Raw genomic sequence first — 17,947 nt, forward strand, 5'->3', positions numbered from 1 at the left:
ACTACAATCTCTGGAAAAGAACCAAGGTTGTCTTGAACTTGTCCAAAGATTGCATTCTACAAATACTTTTCACATTATTATATATACTTTATATTATAACAACACCCAGCATCTTATACTAACCTTTTCTCCAGTCCCCTGGCCACTGTTCAGTTGCCATGTGACAACGTTGGTCCATTACTAAGTACCAACATTGTCACATGGGGAGAATCTATATCTGTATCTAAGCAAAGCCACAATTTGAGCAATTCGTAGTTTACACAGGATGGATTCTCTTGCTCCCAGCAGTTGAACGGAGCAGCAGAGGGCCACAAGCTCACTTTAAGCTTCCTCTGTGCTTGTACACTTAAAAGGCACATGTCATCTTTTGGCTTTCAGGTGCAGTTTTGGCAAGGGGAAGGTTCTTCTTGAAAGGTACCACTCCATGGGTAAGATTTACTAAGACTTAGGCACACAGAATCTGGCACAACTGTGCATAGTAACCAATCAACTTCTAGATTTTATTGTCAAAGCTTAATTGAACAAGCTGAAGAGAGAAGGTGATTGGTTACTGTGCACAGCTATATTCTGTGTGCTCCAGTTTTAGTAAATCTCTCATTAGGTATACCAGTACAATGAAAAAACTCAGTGGTTGTTGTGTCCTTTTTAACCCTTAATTATTCTACTATAAACCGGGGTGGACTTGATTTAAATCAAGTCAATTTAAATCACGATTTAAATCATGATTTAAATCGCGATTTAAATCATGATTTAAATCACTAGTAAAAAGGCTTGATTTAAAAAAACTTGATTTAAATCATAATTTTTAAAGAGCAACTGTCATTTCTGTCCCGCAGCGGCTCCTCCTCTGACCCGCTGTTGATTCACTGACAGTCCCATTCACGTTAATGGGATAGCCGGTGATGTAGCAGTGACACAATAAGGTGAGGGACGTGACGGCAGCAGGTGAGTGGATGCCCGCTAACAGGTGCTGCCATGATAGATCTGAAATGACAGGTGCTCTTTAAATGTATGGACTTATTCTTGCTGGTAGTTAGAATCTTTAATATTTGCAAACAAAATGAAGGTTTCCTATTTAGATTACCAGTAATAAGCTGGTTAGTTAAACAGCTATTTTAGAACTGATTCAATCATACATTTTGTAGTGTACATAGATTTGCAAAACAATGGGATAAAGGAATATTCTTGGACATTGTTTTATCTCATAGTTACTGTGAAATTGTGGGAATGCAGCAATGCAGTGCATGTTATCTCAGCTTGCAGATCTTGGATTCATTGAATGAGTTTACCAAAAATATAAATATTGCAGAATATACAGCCTTATGCTACACAACTAAGCTCCATTTCATGCTGAAATAACTAAATTATTAATGTATCTTAAATAGAAAACTATTTTTAGATCGATTTTTACTCCAAAAGCATTTCATTAAAAAAAATTGATAAAAAATCAAAAAAATCGATTTAAATAAAAAAAACTTATTTAAATAAAATAAATCTGTTTTTTTTCTAAAAATCATTGATTTATTTCCACCCTGCTGTAAACTTTTTCATTGTTTGGAGTAAATCAGAGCATGGCGGAATATGTTGGTAAGCCATATACAGTATCTCACAAAAGTGAGTACACCCCTCACATTTTTGTAAATATTTTATTATATCTTTTCATGTGATAACACTGAAGAAATGACACTTTGCTACAATATAAAGTGAGTGTACAGCTTGTATAACAGTGTAAATTTGCTGTCCCCTCAAAATAACTCAACACACAGCCATTAATGTCTAAACCACTGGCAACAAAAGTGAGTACACCCCTAAGTGAAAATGTCCAAATTGGGCCCAATTAGCCATTTTCCCTCCCCGGTGTCATGTGACTCGTTAGTGTTTACAAGGTCTCAGGTGTGAATGGGACTGTATGTTGAGTTATTTTGAGGGGACAGAAAATGTACATTGTTATACAAGCTGTACACTCACTACTTTACATTGTAGCAAAGTGTCATTTCTTTAGTGTTTTCACATAAAAAGATATAATAAAATATTTACAAAAATGTGAGGGGTGTACTCACTTTTGTGAGATACTGTATGTTATGCTCTAGGTAGGCAGGTTCCCTGGGGTGAAGTCCAGCTGCACGTGTCTTACCCACTCAAAACATGCTAGAGGCAGAGAAAAGGCTGCACAATAAATGAGATGGAAGAGGATCCCCTGATCCTTCTAGCTTCCAGCTGTGTAAACCATAGAATGAGCAGTGGAACTAGCAGAGGAAGAAGTGATGATTTGTGTAAACTCTGGACAAAGTCTGCAGCATCAAGAAACAGAGCTGCTACATAAATTGTGCAAAGGGAATATCAGACAGGAATGATTGAAAAACATGTTTAAATACAGGCTTATAAAAATATGATTAAAAGAAAATTACCAAACGTTGCAACGCCCTCTTAGATATGAAATACAGCTGTATAAGCTGTGAAATATATTTCCTTTCCATTCATTGAAGGACACAGCCAAGATCTTGAAGATATGACAATTGGGTTATAGTACTACCTGCAGAAGTGGGCTAGTCACAAAAAGTAATAGCACAGCCCTAGGTTGGCCCCTGTTGGTGGCCAAATCCACCATCTGCCAGAGGAAGATCATTTTCTTCTAATATCTTATAGAAATCTTAGTTTCTAATGTTTTCCTGCTGGATCTATATTTTTCTGTTTTAGTTAATCAATCAACTGCTGACTTGGTGACAGCAGTTTTCCTGCTGTGTACAGTGATATCCGGGATCTAGGGTGGCCTGAGATACATCACAGAAGACACTTAGACACTTATGACTGACCAGCTATGAGTTAATTATACGTGTGCCCCCCCCCCCCAAGGCTGGGAGCGCATGAGGTGGCCTGTCTTGGGAGACATACTGTACCCTTCATGCAGACTGGTAAGTATGTGGTCCTTCTTTTTCCTTTTCTTTTTCTTGTTGCTAGGGGCTAGTGACTGGAGTGATCTCCCTGCTACTTGCTGCTGTGCAAACCGGGACTTCCATATTAAGGTCACCTCTGGCCAAGGCTAAGGGCCCGTTCAGATGTGGGGGCTATCATTGCACTCTGTGGTACAGGCATGGTGTGGCAGGATTTTAAAATAGGTGGTGGTGAGGAGGCGATATAATACGTCCTCACTATCTGTCAAATGCCCTCTGAAAAGTGAGTGAAAAGAGGGCTACTGAAAGTGTAAACCAGCCCTAAGGCTCCACGCAGATGCAACACACCAAGCACATTTTTGTGCAGCACATATAAGGCAGTCCATTCATTTAACATTTGGATGTGTTGTACCAATACTTGGTTTCATTGTAGCCCCCAGTATTGTCATATATGCCAGGATAAAGACAAATATATTGGTATAAACTAGCTAGACTGTATTTACTATATCAGAGGTTGAAAAAAATCTTATGCCCATTTGATGGCTTTGGGCCAGTGCTGCAAACGCTAATAAATGCCCCACTTTATTTCCTTCATCGAAGTAATGCAATTTTGAAAAAAAACAAAACACTTAAAGCATGTTCCACCTTCATTAACACAACTTTTTCCTCTAGATCTTATGCCACTTCCCACTTCTTCAAATAAATTGTAGAAGAATAAAAAATATAGTCCTCTTCTGCTCTATTCACCTTTACCATCGGATTCCTCTCCCAGTTTTCATGTTTCAGGTATAACCTGATATTTGTTTCACATCAAGCTCTCAGAGATACACTTTAGGGCCCTTTCATACTGATCATTTTTTTAATCAGTTTTTCAGTTAAAAAAGTGGAATATTATGTGCTTTTAAGATTTACTGCATTTTTTGCAATAAAGCAGTGTGAAAGCAGCCAAAACGCAACTGAAACGCAACTGACTGGTGTGAAGAGTTCCATAGGTTTTAAAGGGATGTGTTTTTCAAGCATTTTTCTTCTACTTTTTTTGACTGAAACATTGATCAAAAACTGATCAGTGAGAAAGGGTCCTTAGAGGGAAGCTAAACCCATCGATCTAACAGTTTCAAAAAACAGTTACGTTCAAGGAATGCCAGAAATGATAATTGTCACATTAGTTGTGCTCCTAACCAAACTCTAAATCCATCAAATGGCTGGTGTACTAACTGATCACATGTGCAGCATCATGGCGGTTGCAGATCAAAGAGCGGCTAAGATGGCAGCCTCCTTGGCTGTTAAGTATAGGAGGGTTTAGGTCTGGTTTAAGGCTTCCTAGACTACCAACAGAGAAGTAATAGAATTAGTCCACTCCAAAAAATCCTAAATTTTGAGATTGAATAGAATATGACTCTTACAACAAGAGAAGTATCTTAATTTTTACTTTTACATTGTATTACCAATGGAGAGTGATCAGCAAGCGGCACTCAAAGCCTCTTTTGCCGGAACTCGACTCCCTCACCATCAGCAGAGCAGTGCAGGGAAGTGTCAGTGAGACACTAATGCATTCCAATTTCAGAATTCCCCATGCCACACCTACACTGAGGGGGAGGCACTGTGCCCCCACACATTGCAAAAGATGGGAAACATTGTTTAGTTTTCTAACTTTGCTGTAGCTGAGATTGTCAGCTTTTGTGATTGGAAGAGATTGGGTGCAGTTCTGCTAGGTGGTCCCTGTTTTCAGCCAGAGGACTGTCATTGGCCACTGCTAAAGCCAATCACAGTCCTGCTAGCCCCATCCACCATCTGGAGAAAGATGACTCACTTGGTTGCCACTACCAATCTCAGAAAGAAGGGATTTCACTGTGATTGAGAAAACCCCAATCAGGTGACAGTTTGTGGAATTACTGTTGAGCTTCTGGGAACTTTGTTGAAATTATTCCTGAACCTTTGCGTCACTTATTACTGAACCCCTGCACTGTGTCCCTTTAAGCCACAGCAAGTATTTAGTGCAATGAAAATCCCACCCAAGCACTTTTTCTCAGCTGCAGGGGCCCAACTTGTGATCCTGCACACGGGCCCACTGCTTTCAGAAAATGCCCCTGACCTGAGCTCATAATTGCGCATTTTCTTCCATATGCTTATCTGTGACATCACAGACATCACATACAAACACTTGGGCTGAATGCAAGAGGTGGATCAGCAGGATGAGTGTGCCAGGACAGTAGATGTGTCTCATCTCTGCTTCCTTTCACCACTCTGCATATCAGGCATATCATAGATGAGAAGAGGGTACAGCAGTGGAGCAGATGAGCAGGAGGGTACAGCGGTGGGGAAAATGAGCAGGAGGGGTTCAGAGGTGGAACAGAAGAGCAGGAGGGTACAGCGGTGGGGCAGATGTGCAAGGAGGTACAGTGGTGGAAGAGATGAGAAGGGGGGTCAGCAGTGGGACAGAAGAGCAGGGGGGTACAGTGATGGGCCGGATGAGCAGGAGGGTTTAGTGTTGGGGCAGAAAAGCAGGGGGGTAGAGCAGTGGGGCAGATGTGAAAGGAGGTGTATTGGGGGGGGCAGATGAGCAGGGGGTTGCAGCGGTGGGGCAGGGGAGCAGGGGAAACAGAGGTGGGGCAGAAGAGCAGGAGGAACAGAGGTGGGGCAGAAGAGCAGGGGGGTATAGAGGTGAGTAAAAAAAACAGAAAAGTCAGTGCTACTACCTATACAATATATAGAAAGCAGAGCTCCTGGGTGCACGATCCACAGTCGCTGGCAGATTAAAGTAATGTTGGAAAAATTATCCGCACTCCGGTTGTTGCTCTTTAAAAAATCTTTGTTTTTATTGACAAGCCACAGTGAAATGAAAACAGTTAGGTACAGAGGTGAGACAGATGTGCAGGAGGTACACTGGTGGGGCAGATGAGAAAGTGGGTTACAGTGGTGCGGCAGATGAGCAGAAGGGTTCAGTGTTAGGACAGATGAGAAGGTCATTCAGTAGTGAGACAGAAGAGCATGGGGATACCGCAGTGGAGCAGATGTGCAGGGAGGTACAGTGGTGGGGCTGATGAGAAAAGGGGTACATTGATGGGGCAGATGAGCAGGGGGGTTACAGTGGTGGGACAGAAGAGCAAGGGGGCACAGTGGTGGGGCAGATGTGCAGGAGGTACAGTGGTGGGAGGGATGAGAAGAGGGTTCAGTAGTGGGACAGAAAAGCAGGTGGGTACAGTGATGGGCAGATGAGTAGGGGGTTACAGTGGTGGGTCAGATGAGCAGGGGGGGTTCAGTGTTGGGGCAGAGGAGAAAGAAGGTACATTGGTGGGACAGATGAGCACGGGGTTACAGTGGCGGGGTAGATGAGCAGATAAGTTCAGTGTTAGGACAGATGAGAAGATGGCTCAGTGGTGGAGCAGATGTGCATGGAGGTACAGTGGTGGGGCAGATGAGAAAGGGGGAACATTGGTGGGGCAGATGAACAGGGGGTTACAGTGGTGGGACAGAAGAGCAAGGAGGTACAGTGGTGGGGCAGATGTACAGGGGGTTACAGTGGTGGGACAGATGAGCAGGGGGCTACAGAGGTGGGGCAGATGTGCAGGGTAGTACATTGGTGGGGCAGATGTGCAGGGGGTTACGGTGGTGGGGCAGATGAGGAAGAAGGTACATTGGTGGGGCATATGAGAAAGGGGGTACATTGGTGGGGCAGATGAGCAGGGTGGTACAGTGGTGGAGCAGATGAGCAGGGGGGTTACAGTGGTGGAAAAGATGAGCAGGGGGGTACAGTGGTGGGGCAGATGTGCAGGGTAGTACAGTGGTGGGGCAGATGTGCAGGGTAATAGAGTGGTGGGGCAGATGTACAGTGGTGGGGCAGATATTCAGGGGGTTACAGTGGTGGGGCAGTTGAGCAGGGGGGTACAGTGGTGGGGCAGATGAGCAGGGGGTACAGTGGTGGGGTAGATGAGCAGGGGGGTACAGTGGGTGAAACAGATTTACAGGGGGGACAGTGATCTGAGGTGTGGAGTTGCAGGAATTGGGGCTGATCTGAGGCGTGAGAGTGCAGGATGTTAATTTCTCACTACTAAAGTAGTTTACAGCATTTACTTTATAAAAAATCCTTTTCGTGATTGAGAGTGTGAAGTTGACAATTTTTTGTTACAAAATCATGTTCAATTTTTTTGAAAACATTTTTCGGCACAATGTGTTCAAAAGGTTTCCTACCCCTGCCCTAGCCATATATTCAATCTTATAAATAACTGTTATGATGTTGGGAAAACCAACTGCTAAATCTATTCTAGACAATGTTGTATTTATTTTTAAAAAAACAAGATTATTTTAGCGTGTTATATATGGAGTGGGCAATCCTTTTAGATAGTACATTAGGATGTTCAATCGCTACATAGATGACCTGATATTTATCGTAGATGCTCGTATGGGCACTCTGGAATGTTATTTGGAATATCTTAATAATAATGATAAGAATCTGCGATTTACAGGACCAGTGTGACAGAAAAGAAATTTATTTTCTGGATGTTTAATCATGTGGCGATGGAACCAGCATACACTCCGGTCTCTATAGTAAGCCTCTTTCGGGTAACACCTTGTTGATGGCTAATTCGGGACATCCATGGCATACAATTAAGGGCATCCCAGTTGGAAAATTTCTAAGAGTTCACCGAAAATGTTGTGATCAACGGACCTATGAAATGGAAGCTCGGGCTTTGTATTCACATTTTGTTATAAAGAGGATATCACAGGTGGATGTTGGATATGGCCCTACCGATAGGCATGCACACAGGGTATGCCGGGTGTGCCTGGGCACACCCTAATCACCTAGTGTGCATTAGCATTATCACTCTGTGTAGCAGCAGGGAGATGGTAAAGATCTCCCTCTTACCTGCTCTGCCATAAGAGAAGTGTTTACGCACTCCTCTTTTACTGTGCCAGCAGGGAGATCAATGTACCAGGGCCATATATAAACACAAACACAAATGCATGTGTGTTTGAGCTTTGGGTTAACACCCTAATGCAATAGGTTGCGCACACCTATGGCCCTACCTATCACAAATTCCAAAACTAGAGATAAATTAATAAAAGGAACAAAATATGGTGATTGTAAGCAAAACAGAAAAAGATTCAATAAAGAGCAACGTATGCTCAGTACGCCTTTCAGCTTGAAGTTTGATGATCTCCAGAAGATATCTTCCCATCCTCTTCAAGGATCATATCTGTGCTGATCTTCTTAGAGATGGGATCAATATTGTCCCAAGAAGGGCCCCTATACTGAGCAACTCTCTGTCACCAAGTTTCTTCAATCCCAGCAAAATACAATCTGTCACATGGCTACACTTTAGGGGCAACTACAACTGTGGTGCTAGTAGTTGTCCCTGTTGTAAGCATGTCATTAAAGGCAACATGGTGTGTTCCTATTCAACTGAAAAACAGCACAGGATACACTCATTTTTTAATTGTAACGCCAAATAAGTGGTATACGTTATTACATAAAGAAAGAAAAACTTGGGCTTGGGACTTTCTTGTCACAATAAACACTATAGTAATATAATTAAAAATACAATTTATTGAAGATTATTAAAAATATAAAAAAGGGGCAAAGACAGAATTCAATTCATATCCATACATTTACAGTTTATGCATTCCATACAAAGCTCTGTAGTAAAATATCATTATGCAGTAATTGGGGTTACCAATATACATACAATCATGTAGAGATTTAAAGAGGAGTTATGCAGAAACAATGATCGATGGTGAGAAACCGCTCAACATGTTGCACGCCAAAGCGCTTCTTCAGGAGCACAAAACAAATTACTGGAATATAACAAAACATCCCATAAAAACAAAACATACATACTAAAAGGAAAACAAATTAGACAAATATTACATATTTGATATCGTCGTCACTAAAGCCCAAAGGATGGTACTATAGCACTGTCGGGATAATATTCAAATATCATGGGGGCATATGTAACATGATATGTATTCAAATATAGCATATGTGTATAGTTAAATCCGTTTTGGATCACAAAGGGTGCGACTGCCAGAAGAGGGGAAGAGGTTATAAGGGTATGTGAGCTTAGAGCAAGGAGAAAAGAGGAGACAAAGGAAGAAAATAGAGAAGGGAAGAAGAGAGCACAGAAGGGGGAGAAAAGATTGAAACATGAAGGAGAGAAGGGAGAAGAAGGAAAGAAGGACCTTTACCATAGATTTGACATCTCTATGATATCTTTTATTGTGCTATCAGTGATACCCAAGGATCCCAGAGGCGGAGACTGGGACAAGCAGGTCTGTCAACAAGAAACCCTGTGGATTGAGCGCCTCGGCGCCACGCAATCCCCGGGCATTAACGAGGCTCATACTTATAAACCTTTTTTATGACGACATAGTTCATCATTTCCTCCTCTTAAAAAGGCTACTTCCCTACCCTTTCTCCCTTGTTGTCTATGCCAATACCACATAATTTGGCCATCGAGGATACTCTAGCCCAATGTGGACCTGCTTGTCTACTAATCCTCTTTGGTCTAACTTTGGATGACGTCCACCAATCTTCCTTTTGATGTCTATGTTTTTTGCTATGTTTTATTTTATTTCTCTTTCTCTTTCTTTTCTTCTCCTATTTTGCCATTTCCTGAATATTGATAGGAGTTTCAGCCGCTTTAACTATATTACCATATATTTTTCATAAACTATTTGTACTATTGGGCTGAAGGTCTAAGAACCCAGTGAAGAGATCCTTTATTTATATGTACATATATGTAATTAAATCCATACAAAAATTTCCTTATGGTAAGTCAAATTTTACTTTATTAATACCCTGTATATTTAGTGGCCGCAGCAAAAAATAGTATAAAGGGGTTAACTAGAAGAAATATTGAATGGTTACTGCTGTTTACAGTTGAATTTCCTTTTGACTGGTTTGCGGTAACAGATTGTAATGGGCATCACTCTAATCCCCCCCACTTAGCAAAAATCACATGTCCCCCTTTAGGACAATGACGAGACACATATCTATAATTAAATATATAACTTACTATTTACATTTATAGTTAGCCATAGTTCCCAGCCTCTCAGACCTAGCTCTCCAGCAATCTCTTTACTTTCCCACCCTCTCTTCTTTCCTTCTTCTCCCTTCTCTCCTTCATGTTTCAATCTTTTCTCCCCCTTCTGTGCTCTCTTCTTCCCTTCTCTATTTTCTTCCTTTGTCTCCTCTTTTCTCCTTGCTCTAAGCTCACATACCCTTATAACCTCTTCCCCTCTTCTGGCAGTCGCACCCTTTGTGATCCAAAACGGATTTAACTATACACATATGCTATATTTGAATACATATGATGTTACATATGTCCCCATGATATTTGAATATTATCCCGACAGTGCTATAGTACCATCCTTTGGGCTTTAGTGACGACGATATTAAATATGTAATATTTTTCTAACTTGTTTTCCTTTTAGTATGTATGTTTTGTATTTATGGGATGTTTTGTTATATTCCAGTAATTTGTTTTGTGCTCCTGAAGAAGCGCTTTGGCGTGCAACATGTTGAGCGGTTTCTCACCATCGATCATTGTTTCTGCATTGTTTCTGCATAGCTCCTCTTTAAATCTCTACATGATTGTATGTATATTGGTAACCCCAATTACTGCATAATGATATTTTACTACAGAGCTTTGTATGGAATGCATAAACTGTAAATGTATGGATATGAATTGCATTCTGTCTTTGCCCCTTTTTTATATTTTTAATAAACTTCAATAAATTGTATTTTTAATTATATTACTATAGTGTTTATTGTGCCAAGAAAGTCCCAAGCCCAAGTTTTTCTTTCTTTATATATAACCTGTAAGGACGTGGCACTGAGTATCCTCTATCACTAGCATCCACATTACCACTATGTGTTGATACTTCAATGACCTAACATACGTTATTACATGTTAATTGTGTAACATACAATATATAGGATGCACAACTAGATGCCTTAGGGACAGATTCTATGAACATTTGTTTAGTATTGAGAAGAATCACTCCACTGTTGCTCAGCACTTTAACCTCCATCATGATGGGGATATCTCGGCGGTGGTGGTACAGGTTATAGAAAAGATCAGTATACCCAAGAGAGGGGGAGATGTTTTTAGACTTCTCTGTAAGAAAAGTCTTTTGGATTTTTCAGTTTAAGATATGCATACCATATGGTTTAAATTTTGAATAGGATATAACACATTTTTATGATTAAAGTCTACTGTTGTTTACTCCTCTTTACCCCTGTCTTTATATACTTCTAAACACACATTTATATTTCCCAGATCTTTTGTTTCTTCCCACCATTATCACTACTCTATTATCTTGTAGATGACTATTCATTTACTTTGACTTTGGGATACTTTTTTATGTTTAGTGATGTGTCCCATCCGTGAACAGCCTTCTCTCACTTCTCTCACTTTCCCCCTATAGGCTTGTCAGGATCGGGTCTAGTGATGTTAGTGTAGCATATTTTAGCCTACATTATATGCCCTTCCTACATATTTCCAACGGGTGGCCTTTAGTGTTAGCCTCTATTATGGGGCAGGATATACCTTTAGTATTTGGATATACATGTTTTTATACATCTTTCATTTTTTATATGTAGCATTCAGGGTTTGTTACATGGCAATCATTATTTGGGACATATTTTATTGTCTCATTTGTCTTGCCTTAATAATGTTTAGTAGGAGTGTAGCACTGTCGCAACAATCACACAGAGCTATAGCGCAGCTGAGTGTAATCATAAACATATATTCTGAAATGGCAGACATAACTATTGGTTAATTACAGGTTTCTTTTTAGCATAATATGCATATTTATCTCTGTGCAGTTGTCTGTTGTATCATACGTGTATTTTGTGTTTGTCTTTGTTTTTATATTTCACATAATTTTGTTACATATTGTTTATTTCTTTTTTTCTTTTTTGGTTTCTGTTCCTGTTATGGATCTATTTTTTGATCTCATGATATTTAGGTCTATGTAATGATTTTATTATGTGTGTCTAATTGTCATGTATTGGCCAGCAATTGACCCAGGTGATTTCAGGTGCATTTTCTTCAGTTGTGCACTTGTGTTTGGGCCATATCTGTGTTGTGAACAAGCACGAAATGTTTATGTGAAACGCATCAACAGTGTTCCTGTGATGTTTGTCTGGCATGCTGACAAAAAAAAATCTGAAAAAGCATTCATCTAGCTGCGGTGTGCGGCCATCCTCTTCTTTTGTATATCTGCTATTGACGGTAGTGAGCTAGGGCGAGCACCTGCAGTGATTTGCTGATCATTTGACTGCTTGAGTGGTGTATGTACTTTTGTTGGACAGCGTGTATTACATGCCATATATAGCTATTAATCCCAGCTCCTGTAGTAACTTGCCAAAATAAAAAACACAGCCAAAAGGTTGTATCCCCGGGTATGTATCCATGTGGGGTTATATAACATTTTTGAAAACTCCTACTACAATTTGAAACTCATATTGTTTATCTGAAATACATTTGTAAAGAGCTTTCATCACTTCACTAGAATATGATGGTGCAGTAGTGCACAATACAGTGAGCAATTTATAAATTCATATCTACTTTTGGATTCCATCTATTTCTGAATGCTAGTCTGTATGTAAGTATACTAACACTGCATAAATATAAAGAATAAGATAGATAGATAGATAGATAGATAGATAGATAGATAGATAGATAGATAGATAGATAGATAGATAGATAGATAGATGTAGATTCCATATCTGACATAACATATGTCTCTTGGAAATAAATTACAGCAGGATAGTTTTCAATAAATGAAAAACTGCATTTTGTTTTTTGACATTCCCCATTCATTCCAAGAAACCACATACAGTATATAGAACTTATCCTTTTCCTAACGACCACTCTAAAAAAATACAAATAATTATATAATATATATAATATGTCTCCCACAATTTTAAACCCACAATATGTACGTATAAATTATATTGTGTAATTGGATTGTTCTCCATTGACAATACCAGCTGCTCAAACCCTGTGTTAAGACCTAGAAAACTAATAAAAATATCTACCACAATTCATATCACACAATCTACATAGAGTATAATGTAAAAATAGCATTATTCCCTTTTGACCATAATAGATGCTCACAATTGATATTAAGAGGACCAGAAGAAAAGAAAAAAAAATGGGGGACCAAAAAAATAAAAAAAATAAAACCAACACTAAAATTTTCTCTCAACTTGCAATTCAGTCACTCATAAGTAATCCGTCTCTACTCTACATATCCTGTCTTCTCATATGCCACAAGAAATCGAGTACCTTCCAACACCTCCAGGTGCACTCATATTCTAGCCAATGTTACTATAAATATTTTTAATTCTTATTCTTTTTATACTTATTTTCATGATGCTTCAATTGCTGATGTATCAAAGAAATTGGTTTCTCGCATAGCAACAATTTCCTAGCCACGTGGGATAGCATATAACACTTTCAGCTTCTGCAAAAGTTTATTTTTTTTTTGTCACCTGGCCCCCAGATGCATTTTTTTGGGGGGGAGGGAGTTTATCTCTCTCAAAGATATGGAGGTATCCTTAGGCGCCAAGAGGAAAAGAATGAGCGTACACTGTTGTAAATTGGAGGTGTGACAAAATGTGTGTAAGGGTCACATGTTTGTAATGTATATAATACAGAGCTCAGGGAGAATATATATTGTTCATAGTGTAAGGGAGATTTGTAAGTTCTGTATATAATTGTATTCTATTTTGTATGTATTGCACTGACTGTGCACATGGTACTAATAATGTTTTCTTTACATGTTTGGATTCTTTCGAGTCCGGATTAGCCTGCCTATGTTACACCCCTTGTTACCATAAAAGTACAATTGTAATATTAATGTGATAACTACGTAATCATGTGTATAAAAACCTTCAATTGCATCAAGATAAAGCAGAACAGTTATTTGGAAAGATGCAGAGTGTATCTTTTGTGTCTGTTCCTGTAAGGTACCTGGTAGGAGAGCCTGACTGTAGGAGAAGACCTCTCATACAACGCTGGTTCAGGAGCCACTGGAGTGGGGACAGTGGTCTCCTGAGCGCAGTGGGGTAGGAGTGCCTGTATAGTCTCTGATGTGGAGGCAGAGATCCCTCCTGGGATGGCCGAGCTGCAGGTGAGTGGAGACTGGAATAGCAGTAACTTGACTCACTGGGTTGCAGGTGAGAGGAGACTGGAACGGCAGCAGGCTTGACACACTGGATGGCTGAGTAGCAGGTGAGAGCAGACTGGAGCGGCAGCAGGCTTGACACGCTGGAGGGAGAGATCACTGAAGCTGAAGCTGAAGGTGCAACAGCAAGTGAACAGTAGGCACAAGCAGAGTCAGACAGTCCGGGTCGGCAGGTAGCTGGCACAGGTAATAACGGCAGACTAGGCAGAGTCGGTAAACAGGCAGGGTTCGGCAACGGTAGCAAATACGGATAGAAGAGTAGTCAGACAAGCCGGATCGGGATAGGAGCAGGTCGGATGGTCAAACAAGCCGGGTCAAGATCAGGTAGCAGACAATCAGGATACGGGTCAACAGGTTCACAGAGCTGAGACGAAGCAGCGACGTCCTCATGGAACAGGGGAACTTTTATGTGCTAAGATGGCGCCAAACCGGCGCTAACGCGAACGCGCGCGCGCGCGTGCACGCGCGCACACGCGCGCGCACCCGCGCCGCGCACCCGCGCGCGCCCGAGCGCCGCGCTGATGCACAGCAGTTTGATGCTGTGTCCGAATGGAAGCGCGCCGACGCATAGGCGAACGCAAGTGTCCTGGACTGGTGCTGGTGGATCCCTGACATTGCCCCCCCCCAAGGGGCAGCCTCCGGATGCCCAACAACCTCTTCTTCTCAGGATGAGTAGAAAAATAAGCGCGCACTAGACGCCTGGCATGCACATTACTGTCCGGTTCCCATGAGTTACTTTCTGGGCCGTAGCCCTTCCACTTGATTAAGAACTGGTTTTGCCCTTGCCTTCTTCTACAATCGAGGATAGCCTCGACCTCAAATTCCTCACTGCCATCAACTACAACAGGTTCAGGGGGTCTTGTGCCCCTAGCAGGAAAGGGATCAGGTACAGCAGGTTTAAGCAGAGATACATGGAATACTGGATGAATTTTAAATGAATCAGGTAACGTCAACTCATAAGATACCTCATTGATTTTCCTTCTGACTGGAAAAGGTCCCATGAATCTAGGTGCCAACTTCTTGGAAGGACATGCTAATTTGATGTTAACAGTAGAAAGCCATACCTGGTCGCCAATTTGCAAGTTCAGCTCCCCCCTTCTTTTCCGGTCGAAGATTCTCTTACCATCAGCCTGAGCCTTGGATACCGTTTCCTGTAGCAACCGGCTGTTGTGACTAAGGAACTCCACCGTACTTTGTACTGCTGGAACCGAAGACTCTGAAAGGAAATCAGGTAGAAAGGTTAGGTGAAAGCCATAATTGGCGTAAAAGGGAGATTGACCGGTGGCAGAATGTTTGGCATTGTTATAGGCAAATTCTGCTAAGGGTAATAGAGATACCCAATCATCTTGTGTGAATGATGTGAAGCATCTGATGTATTGTTCCAGGGTCTGATTAGTCCTCTCTGTCTGACCGTTTGTCTGAGGATGGTATGCCGAGGACAAAGCCAATTCAATTTTTAAGGTTTCACACAGGGATCTCCAGAAACGTGAAGTGAATTGAACCCCTCTATCAGAAACTATGTTTGCCGGTACTCCATGAAGTCTGATGATCTCCTTGATAAATATGCGAGCAGTTTCGGAGGCAGACGGGGTTCCCCTTAAAGGTAGAAAATGAGCCATTTTGGTTAGACGGTCTACAACTACAAAAATAGCTGAACATCCTTCGGAACATGGAAGTTCCACAATAAAGTCCATAGAAATCATTTTCCACGGTCTGTCGGGTACGGGCAATGGTTTCAATAGGCCCCAAGCTCGATTCCTGGACGACTTATTCTGGATACAGATGGGACAGGAACTGACATACTTTTCGCAAAAGTCTTTCAGATTGGGCCACCAGAAAGTACGCTGCACTAGTTCCAAGGTCTTGCGGACCCCAAAGTGGCCTGCCAATGGGTGGTCGTGGAGAAGTGCTAAAACCCTGACCCGAATGTCTTCAGGAACAAAAATTTGGCTTCCTTTCCAGAACAGACCATCTCTACTTACTAAAGAAATTCCAGTAGGCCTGGCTGATTCAGAGGATGCTTCCTTAATCAGGGAAAGTAAATCTTTTTGCAGCAGTAAAAAACTGTTTGAGGATAATATGGTGTCCGGAGTGGATAAGTCCTTAGGATTGTCATGCATACGTGATAATGCGTCTGGTTTGATATTTTTAGAGCCTGGACGGTACGTGATGTGGAAGGAGAAACGTGAGAAAAACAGAGCCCAGCGGGCTTGTCGAGGCTTCAGACGTTTGGCAGATCGTAAGTACTCTAGGTTTTTATGGTCAGTATAAATTAGTACTGGATGCATAGCCCCTTCCAACAGGTACCTCCATTCTTCTAGAGCAGCTTTTATAGCGAGAAGTTCACGGTCACCGACGTCATAATTCTTCTCCGCGGGGGAGAGTTTACGGGAGAAGAACCCTACAGGATGCATTATCTCTTTGCTACCTTTGCGCTGTGAAAGAATCGCACCTACCGCAATCTCGGAGGCATCAACCTCTAAAATAAACGGTAGGGATGGTTCAGGATGACTGAGGATGGGTGCTGAAGTAAACAGCTTCTTGAGATTTTCGAAGGCATCTTGGGCAAGTTGGTTCCAGGAGAAACGGATATTTTGTTTGGTTAACTGCGTGATGGGTGCAATTATGGCCGAGAACCCCCTGATGAATTTCCTGTAGAAGTTTGCAAACCCCACAAACCGTTGAACTCCTTTCTTGTCCAAGGGTACCGGCCAGTCCAGCACAGCGGACACTTTTTGTGGGTCCATCTTGATGCCTGTTGCGGAGATGATTAACCCCAAGAATTGGATGCTCTGTTGTTCGAACTCGCATTTCTCCGCTTTCGCGTACAGACTGTGTAAGCGAAGACGACCCAACACCCTGCGGACATGTTCCTGATGCAATTCACGGGACTCCGAAAAAATCAAGATATCGTCCAGGTATGCAATTACAAACACATCCAGAAAGTCCCTGAGGACGTCGTTAATCAGGTGTTGAAAAGTTGCAGGGGCGTTGCAGAGCCCAAAGGGCATGACCCGGTATTCATAATGCCCGAATCGGGTTCGGAATGCTGTCTTCCACTCATGTCCAGCCCGGATGCGGACTAGATTATATGCCCCTCTTAGGTCAAGCTTGGTGAAGATGACGGCAGTCCTTAATTTTTGAAAAAGTTCAGGTATCAAGGGTAGGGGATACCGGTTTTTGACCGTGATCTTGTTTAGCTCACGATAATCGATACACGGCCGGAGCGACTTGTCCTTTTTGGTCACAAAAAATATTCCGGCACCAGCTGGGGAGGTAGAGTGACGTATAAAACCTTTGGCCAGATTCTCATCTATATATGTTTTTAGTACTTCTTGTTCCTTCTCGGATAAAGGAAAAATGCGTCCGAATGGTATCTCGGATCCAGGCAGCAAATCAATGGGGCAATCGTAGGGCCGATGAGGTGGAAGAGAGTCTGCCCCCTTTTTACTAAAAACATCGATGAATTCATGATATTGTTTAGGTATGACCTGGCAGAGTTTCTGGTCGGTGTCTAGACAAAGTAGAGTAGATGAAGAATCCGAATCTTCCTTTACACAGTGTTCAAGACAGTAAGAAGATGAGAATTTCACTTCTCCAGATGTCCAATGAATGTAAGGGTTGTGGGCCTGCAGCCAAGGAATGCCCAGGATGATGGGAAACATGGGGGAGGAGATGACATCAAGAACCAGCAGTTCCTTGTGTAGGGAGGAAGTAGAAGCAGGCAGAGGCAGGGTTTCTTGGGTTACTTGTCCCGATCTGATGCGGGAGCCATCAGCTAGAAACACAGCGAGTCCATGGGTCTTGGTTTGTAATGGAATGTTATGCTGGCTGGCAAAGTTTGAGTCAATAAAGCAACT

The sequence above is a fragment of the Aquarana catesbeiana genome, linkage group LG01, assembly GCF_042186555.1.
Source record: "Aquarana catesbeiana isolate 2022-GZ linkage group LG01, ASM4218655v1, whole genome shotgun sequence".
Classification (NCBI taxonomy): Eukaryota; Metazoa; Chordata; class Amphibia; order Anura; family Ranidae; genus Aquarana; species Aquarana catesbeiana.